General features: G+C 34.4%; 1 pseudogene; it reads left to right on the top strand.

The window, feature by feature from the left end:
* The first annotated feature begins 2,898 nt into the window (after window positions 1-2,898).
* LOC111894733 (uncharacterized) lies at window positions 2,899-5,317 on the top strand (annotated as a pseudogene).
* The last annotated feature ends 4,593 nt before the right edge of the window (window positions 5,318-9,910 follow it).

Genomic DNA, 9,910 nt, shown 5'->3' with positions numbered 1-9,910 from the left:
GATGAGGAGAATGTGATTGGAAGATGCTTCGTTTCTACTGCAACACACAAGTATCCAATGACTTCGAAGGTACGTTCCCTTCTCGAATCCTTTAATATTCCTTCTAGTTCATATGATTATGTCATATATGATTTTGATGAGACTATTACATATGTTAATGACTTTCTTATTTCTGTTAGTAGTGATGCTAAAAAATCAAAATCTTTCCTGCTAGAATCACATAAAAGGTTAGAGTCGAAGAGGAGTAGAATGGACAATCTAGAATTGCAGTTAAATAATGTTAATTGTGATTAGGAGAATTTGAGTTTGGAGAATCAGATTTTGTTAAAATAACGTAACATTTACTATAATACGGCTAAAATATTGTATGCAAAATTTATTGTTCTATATCATTCCTCTGACATAAGTAAGGAGCAACATAGGAAACTTTTGTCCTTTTAACTTTAGAAAGGGAGAAAATAGATTCAACTTCCTATGACTGTGAGAAGAAGATTTCTGAGTTTGACACGGTCCCAAATGATAGATATGCATATGGTATTTTTAAAATAGATGAATGTTTGGATCCTAAAGATTTGGTTCATATTGTGAATGAGACCTTCACCAAAAAAGAACAAATCAAAATTTTGAAAAAGATTGAGAATTCGACATCTGACTCTCATCATAATTTTGTTGTTATCGAAGATGATTCAGACAATATCAGTGAAATTGAGGCAGAAGAAGTTGTTGATTGTTCTCAGTTATCTGTCATTAATGTCACTTTGATGGATAAGGGTAAAGAAAATTGTAATGATTCATTGGAAAAGGTTAACAATGACCAACCCTCAACTTTGAAAGTACATGATTATAACCATATAATTTGTCAAAGATAGCCAAACTGATTGTGATAATGATGATGGAAACATTCCAATCGAAACAACTATTCCTAGGGTTGTTCTTGATCAAGTCTATGAACAAACTAAAAAGTTTGAGAAAGTAAGAAAGGAAAAAGGTCATCATTATCTTGAATCGAACTCAGGTGTTTGTCCTAGTTTCAAATGCATCGATGATATGGTGTTTCCCAATCAGGTGTTTGTTACTAAAGGAAATGGAGACAAAGTGAATCATGAGATCAATAAAATTGTTGTTGAGGATAACAAAGGAGCTTCAAAAGAAGGGTTTTTTTACAAACCAAGGCATGGTTGAAAATACTCTTAATAAGAACTCATCCACTTTTCTATGGAAAAAACCAAAACAAAATTAGGGTGTTAAGAAAGAAAAAGAAGATGTGGTTGAACCATCAAAAGAATTAGCTTCACAAAATCAAAACACAAAAGCACAAAATTTCTATGAACAAATTCAAAAGATTTCAAAATAAGAAGGAATTTCAATGTCGAAAGCAAGAAAATAGGTTTATTGGCAAATTGTTGAGTCTCGTAAACAACAAAAAGGTTTGGTAAAAAAATCGTTTGAACAGGAAACGACTGAAAAAATTAAGACTTTTTCCCAAAATAAGTCATTTGTTTAGAAGAAATCGACACAAAAACAAAATGACTTTTCTAAAAGTCATTCTAAATTTCCAAAGCCATTTCGAAAACCGAATGTTAAAAAATCAATCAATGAGAATATTGTTCAAAACCAATGGCAAAGGAATATTGTACATAATCGTCAAAATGAAAGGTTCTCACAAAACTATTTTCATAAGAATGGTTTTCATCAAAATAAACAACGAATTTTTCATCAATTTAACAATCAAAGAATGTTTTCGAAAGACCAACAAGTTTATAATTTAACATCTAATGGTTATAACAAATTTTTCCAAAACTGTTTTCAAACTCATATCAAACCATCATTTTCAAAAAGCGATTTTACAAAGTTGGAAGTTAGAACCAAAATACATGAACCATATAAACCAAGCCACCTTAATTTCCTAATCATATTTCGAAGCACCCAGACAAAGCTTCATTCGCAACAGGGAAGTATGACACAAAGAACAACTACTAGAAAAACAACCTTTTACGACGTGCAATTTATGATACGCGTCGATTTACGATACACAAAAGTATTTGACCTAAAAATAATGTCATCTCTCAATAAATTTTAAGGATTTAGGACGTGCATTTTTGCGTGCCATTAAATTAGTGTCTAAAAAAACACGGAGGGCACCTATAATAAAATGTGTGTCGTCTGAAGATGTCGCTTTATGAGTTTTAATGGAAACGAGCATTCCATCATTTAATAGCTGGGGGGAGGGGGGAATGAAATTCTAAAAAATTAAGAAGCCTGCCTCCCACTTTCTTCCTTTCCCTCTTGCCCTAATTATCAACACTCCTTCCTTCCCCCTACCGACATTGGACATTGACTACCGCCTACTTCTTCCCTCGCACTTCGACCATTGTTACTTGCCATTCCCGGTCATCGACATCGATCAAGGCAAGCACGCCACCAGTCGACAACCTTCACTCTCTCCTTCTCTTTTTCTATGTAAACCCAAATCCGCCTCCACCACTACCGAGTCCACCTCAACTCACCTCTAACCTCGGCTCATCTCTTTCTGATCGCTGCTAATGAACGTATTTTGTGTTTAATTTGGGAGCAAATCGTGATTTTGTAAACCGGAAGCCTAGATGACAGGTCCGACGCGGCGACGTCGCTTGTCTCGCTTGCGAGAGAACACGATCGATCACTTCTAATCTCTTTCATCCAAGTTCTATTTAGGCTCCATCTGGAGGAAGTATCTTTGTATGTGACCTTCTAATTTCTTTCATCTTTTTTTACATCTCAATGTGTTTCTCGGAAGCATCATAACTGGAACCTTGCTTCAACAACTAAAAGAGTTCTTGGATCAGTCGCCATCCCGGAGAAAAACTTTCAGCAGATATGCCCAATCAAATTTCTTCTTCATTTCGATCGAATCAGATAATGTATTCGTCGGCTGACTTCAATTTGATTTTATCAGAAAGGGCGTTCGCCACCGCTGGAGCCGCTTTTGTGTCTGCAGTTGTAGTAAATCCTCTTGATGTCGCAAAGGTACTCTTCTTCCTCGATTTTTTTGCTTACACATGTTAGTTCCAATTTCATTCTTGACCTCTACAATACTCTGGTCATGGATCTCGATGCCAATTGTATTGGTTTGCCCTATTTGATCGGGAGAATTGATTGGCTTCTTGTATTGCCTGATTAAGCATACTAGATTGCAAGCTCAGGCTGCTAGTGTTCCATATCAGAATCTCCATTCCAAATGTCGCTTTGAACCAAACACAGGTTCAATTTTCGAAGTCATTGTCTTTCATAATCGAATCCAAAGGTTCAATTTCCTGAACTCATCGTCACTCTTATTCTATTGCTACACGAAATTACAGATTTTTGTTCTAAAATATTGTGATGTTGGGGAGGCAACTGTTTCTAGCTTGGGCTGGATGGTATAGAACCTTCTAGAAATATTTCAAGTATAATTATCATGTGTTATCTTATTCTTAGCTAAAATGTTTTCTAGTGAACAACCAGGTAAAAAGTAGATTTATTTATTTTAATTTATTACATTGAAAATGCTTCCAAACTTAAGTCAGTATCATTGCAACAGGGCATCTGCATCAGAAAGTTCTTGCTGCATTTAAAGAATCTGTGAGGCGGCGAACAGTATTTTCAGAAATTCATCTTGTTTGCCTATGAATATAGCTTTTTATGTATATATTCTGGCTCTCCATGTTATTAGTATGTTTTTTTTTTCAATTTTCAGAGTAGTTCACCAGTGGTTGTGCTTTTTTCTGGTGGATTAGATTCTACGATACTTGCAGCTCTATTGGATCAGTGCCTAGATTCAAAATGTAGGTGTGATTAGCTTTCTGTTCAGTATGAAAAGAACTGTTCTTTTTATTCACCATGCTTAATATCTTATGATACCTCTTTTGGCAGTTGAAATTGATCTATTGAATGTAAGTTTTGATGGTGAATTAGCTCCTGATAAAATCTTTGCAATGGATGGTGTGAAAGAGCTGAGAAAAATCGCCCCTTTGAGAAGGTAATTGGCGTTTTTGACATTTTTTTATTACCCTCTGACTTTGACTTTATTGTAGTTCTTTCATAATACAAACAGATTTTTAATGCCGATGGAATCTAGTAGAAATAGATGCAGAATTGTCGAAATTGACCATGGAGACAAAACGTGTCTTATCACTTATTTATCCTTCAAGTACATACATGATACATTGATCTGTTAATTGCATATTTTCTTTTTAAAGTTTAATGTTATTATAAGGTTTCATGAAAGTCTTTTAACTTATTTTTAGTGTTACAGGACCTTAATATTGGGATTGCCTTGTGGTTGGCAGCTGGTGGTGATAGGTGTGTTAGTGAAGAAATAAATGGAAATAATAATTCAAAGGTTAAATACAACGCTGATTCCAGGATCCTATTGGTTGGTTCTGGTGCAGATGAGCAGTGTGGTGCCTATGGGCGCCATAGAACTAAGTTCAAAGAAAGCAGGTTACTTCTTATTAATCAGTATTATCTCATACTGTAAAAGAAGCAAGATAAAATAGTGAAGTAAGTTTTGATGATTATTTGTTGATGTGTTTAGTCGGGGTGGTCTAAATGAGGAAATGAAGTTAGATATGCAGAGAATATGGAAGAGAAACCTAGGTAGAGATGATAGATGCATCGTTGATAATGGCAAAGATGTACCACTTGCTTCTTTGTTAAGTCATTCAGTTCTTTATGTGTTAAGTCCATAAAGAAACACATTACATTACACATTTAGTTGGATTGAATTTGAATGGACATGTGTTGTTTGGTCACTTCAGCCTAGGTTTCCTTTTCTGGATGAAAATGTAATAAGGATACTGCTTGATATTCCACTATGGGAGATTGCAGACCTTGGCCAACCAATTGGAGTTGGTGATAAGAAGATCTTGAGAGAGGTATAATAAGTGTTTACTTTTGTTTTTCCCATTTAATTAGATATTATGGAATCTAGTATGTGTGTATTTTCATTTAAAAATGCAACTATGGAGTCTATATGTGTTATATTTTAATTAAACCATTAACTAACTTGTTTATTTGTTTTGTTTCTTGAAGGTTGCAAGAATGCTTCATTTGAATACAGCAGTTGTTCTACCTAAAAAAAGCTATTCAGGTAGGTTGTGTTTGACAGATTAGCTGAAAAGGTAGCTTATAAGATGCTTTAGTGGTCTCACAAAATACACACTTTGATGATAAATATATTGTGTTTACTTTATAGTTTGGATCGAGAATTGCACGAGAATCGAACCGCAAGAATTACGGAAGTAATCGTGCTGCAAATCAAGCTTCAGCTGGAAGTGCATCCATTCAACCCATCTGATGTTTGTGGTTCTTTAATATTATTAAACATGATATAATAGGGCCATAGAGTTGAATGCATTATGCATTTTGGAGGTTTGAAGATTCAAAATATTTTGTATACCTGTATAATTTCTTCCATCCTATGTCATACATTATTAATATTTTTCAGCAAAGCTCGAATCGAGTTTGATTTATTGATTTTAGTTTTGTATATTTTGGTTATTTGAGTCTGGAACTCGAGTGTGAATCATTCTCAAACTGAGTCTAGTACACTCTAGTCTAGCTCGAATCAATTTGTTTGCATCCCCCTCATAGTATTTATCGTAGTTCTTAGGTTTGTGACTTGCAAATCACTTATATTGTTATTTTGTGAGTTCACTTATGCACACCAGGTGGAGTTTCCAAGATTTCATTGCTCTTGAGGTTTAAGAACATGGGGTGGTTGTGTTTTATGTGAACCTGGAGTGTAAATAAAGAAGTTTGGTAAGAGGGTACATAGATCTTGATTAGGTTTGGTCTATAGCTAATGAGCTTCAAGCATTGTTGAAACAAGGGGTTTGGATTGCACTTGTACACATCAACAACTTTAGGGGAGAGTGGAAGCTTAGCTTCATTACAGAAAGGTAAATTTATCTATTCCAGTTTTATCCTTGCTAAACCGCCATGTGTACATGTGCACATTCTGATTACTTCATTTTCTCTGATATTGGTTCAGATCTTGGTCAATTTTCTACAATATATGAATCATGTTTTCCACTTGTTACAAAAGAGTGGGAAAAGTTAGAGACAGTTGGTGTTGGAGTTGCTACATATGAGGTATCTTTGAAGAGATTTAGATTTTTTATGAGCATTTCATTATTTACAACTTTTGTATTAACTTTTACACTTGATGCTTACATTGTTACAAAAGAGTGGCCTGTTGTTGTTCGTGTTGACTACATTCCTTCTCGTGTTGACTAACCTGCTTTAGGCCATCGGAAATATGTTGAACTTGTTAATCCATTTCAATGAAAGGTAACTTTCTTCATTTATTTACTTGTTTGCTGCCAATTTGTATGCATAGTCATAGTTTGACTTAATTAGTTGCTGATTTTGTTTATTAGTTGCTTGTTTTCTAGCTTATTATATTCACTGATTGGTTTCTTGTTATTCTTAAATCTTAACAGCTATCATGGCAACCTTCAAGTGTAGTTTTGGACCGGCTCCTTCTTGCAGAAGATATCATGTACGTGTTCTTGTGCTGCTATTGTGGATTCGGGAACATCCTTGCTTACTGGTCCAACTGTATGTATCTCACATGAAGCTTCTGTTAGAACTATTAATCTTAGGGATTTCAAGTTTTTCATATTTCGTGTATCTAATTAGTTTGTAAATTTCCGTTACAACTTTTATTGATTTGTTTTATCTTTCCATGGAGCAATTATTTGTATGACATTAAATTTTATGTAATGGATTGTATTTTTGTAGATGATATTTTATTTATTATGAGACATTAAATGCAAATTCAATTTGAGAATTAGTAAATCTATAAATAATATTTTTTTAAACATATAACATTACGATACACAAAAATGTGTGTCATCTTCATTTATGACATGACCTTTCTTGACATGACCTTCCTTGATGCGCATTGTGTGTCATAAACACGCGAGTAGTAAGGTTACGACACGCAAACGTGTGTCGTCTTCCTTTATGACAGGGCCTTCCTTGATACGAATTGCGTGACATAACCGCGCGTCGTAAATGCGCGTCATAAATGCGCGTCATAAATTCGCGTCATCTCTCTTTATGACAGGTCCTTTCTTGACGCGCATTTGCGCGTCGTCTGAGCGTTTTACGATGCGTAATGAGCTTCGTAAAAGGCTGTTTTTCTAGTAGTGAACATTAATCATTGGCTCGAAGGAAAAGGAAAACCTTATCAAAATGGAAAGTTTTCTCAAGAAAAGATCAAGTCTTCTTACGAAATCTACTTGAATGAATCTCAAACTGGCAGTTCTTCGTCACTAGAATCCAATCCTCCTGTTTGAAAATGGAAAGAAGTTCCCAAAGAAAAAACTGAGTAAAAAAAAACTCTTAATGAAAAAGGGAAAGGCAGTGTTGACCCTAAACCAATTAATGATTTCATTTTGATACCAAACCATATAAGTTGACTTAATCGACAGTTTGAAATAAAAACTTCGAAATTAGTTTTTAGGTTGTTCATTTCATAATGCATATCACTCTAATAACCAAGGACCCAAAAAGCCTTGGGGACCTAAATTATTTAATTGATCGCAGGTGACAAGTGACGAGCAATACGATGAACATTGATACATCGACAGTGGTTTCTCTCATCACATGATAGGTCGAAACGAAATTTTGCAAGATTATCGAAGTTTAGACAATGCTAGCAGGAGTTGTGAAATTTAGAAATAATCAGAAATGCAAGGTTTAAGGCTATGGGAAAGTTACAAATGGGAAGTTCACAATTAATCAAGTGACATATGTCGAAGATCTTAAACATAATTTGGTTAGTGTTTCACACCTAGTTGTGGTCCCTAGTAATCAAGTAGTTTTTGATGAGGAAGGAAGTGTAATTTTGAACAAAGAAACCAAGGAAGTTTTGCTTAAGTTTAAGAGGAAACTAGATTTGTTTACCCTTCACATCAAGCCGATTGTAGGTGTTCCCTCTATCTGTCTAATTTGAAAGGATGATGGGGTTTGAGCACTATAACAATCCCGTAGTGCGCATACAACCCTAATGCTTTGGACGTAAGTTATTTCAAGTCATACATGCAATTTTCTTTTATCCAAAGCATGTACTCTAACTAGTATACAATTTTGAGGTTTAAAACATAAAACAAGTTAGATGAATACCTCCTTTTTGTAGCTTGTAGAACTTGACCTTTCAAGAGCTTAGTACCTCAAATGTGATACCCCAAATAAGTCATAAACACCAAGAACAATGGAGGATTATGAGAGAGAGGTTAGGAGGGACCAAAATCTGCTAGGGTTTCTTCTTGGAAGTCTTAGCTGATTTTAGGAGTGTTAGGGGTTACGTTTATAGTGTGGAATTCCTAGGGTTTCAACGTGTAAACCCTAATTCATCCACTTAGGCCGTTAATCCAATAACTCATTTAATAGCCTTTTGGACTAACTCTTCATGGACTCTCACATAGATTTATTCCATCACTAATCAACATGGATCATTAGCCCAAATTATATGTATCACTGATTTATCTAATCAGTCCCCGTTAATTTAACCAGTCTCTTTTGATCACTAAATTAATTCCAAAATAATTCTTGATCAGTACCAATTAAATAATATGATATCAATATATTATTCCTAATATATGTTAATAAATCTCAAATAACTTCTTTCTCAAATATCCATCCTATCAAATTGCTCCGGTGATGGTGATAAGTCTATTTTATGAATATACTAAATTGTCATAAATTTGTTGAATTGATGTATAATTGTCCAAGAATGGCACTAATTTGATGAGTTGTTGAACTTCATATGCAGGTCTATAAATTGTATTAAAAGTGGGCGGAACCTGCAAGAAAAACGAGCAAAATGAAGCTAACAAGCATGGGAGATGAATTGCTAAAAGAATGAAGAAAAATGGTGCTGAGAAATTTGACCACTCTTCAATGTTTTGATCATATCTCAAGATCTAGAGCTATAACTGACATGAACGAAGCAGTTCTATAAACTAGTCAAAATTTCCTACAACTTTCATGTTTTTCATTTTTACTGATACTACCGTTTTCATTATCAAAAAGAGGCAACAAAGATGAGGGACGCCCTACAACGCGTCTTGGACGCCCCCTAGGACGCCTACCCGTTTTAGGCAATTTTCGAGTGCAAATCAAGGATGACAGAAAGCCTGTAAAATGAGACGAAGGACGCCCTGACGTCCTATGTGATGTCTAAGATGCCCACTTTGATGTCGACACGGAAAACAGGTCCGAAAATCAATTTTTCAGCACCTATTTAAAGGAGATTTAACCCTAATCGAAATTGGACTTCTTCCCTGCGATTTTGCCCAGTTTTGGAGGGTTCCAAACACATTCAAACATTCTCCAAACATGTTTTTGATCACTCGAATCCGGTTTCAAGACGAGAAATCATCAAGTTCATAAGGATTCAACATTAGAAGATTGTTCAACCAAGGATGTTCATTATCAACACTACAACTTCAGAATTTCCTTACTTGTCCCTCAAGGTTTTATTGTTTCAAGCTTTGATAAAAATTAGGTTATAGTTGTTTCATAATTTCAAGTTTGTTATTGGATTTTATTACGCATTTTATTCATTTCATTCAAGTTATTTATTTTATGAACTCAATGGAAGGCTAAACCATTTGGGTTACTTCCAGGGATGTTTAGGACTTTTGGATGAACACACTTTATTATTACTTTATTCTAGTTAATTTCAATTGTTATTTTAATTTTCATATGATAATCTTTTGGTAATCATAATTGAAATTGGGTTGTTAGAAATTGTTTAATGTCATAATTAAAATAGTTTATTGAAAATTCAACATTTGTTCAAAGTTCAATTAGTTTAGGAATGAAGACAAGTGATTGAAACAACATATATTATTCCAATTATGATATTGAATCTTAA

The sequence above is a fragment of the Lactuca sativa genome, chromosome 7 (genome assembly GCF_002870075.4).
Source record: "Lactuca sativa cultivar Salinas chromosome 7, Lsat_Salinas_v11, whole genome shotgun sequence".
NCBI classification, from domain to species: Eukaryota; Viridiplantae; Streptophyta; class Magnoliopsida; order Asterales; family Asteraceae; genus Lactuca; species Lactuca sativa.
This window is presented reverse-complemented; position numbering and strand designations above follow the sequence as displayed.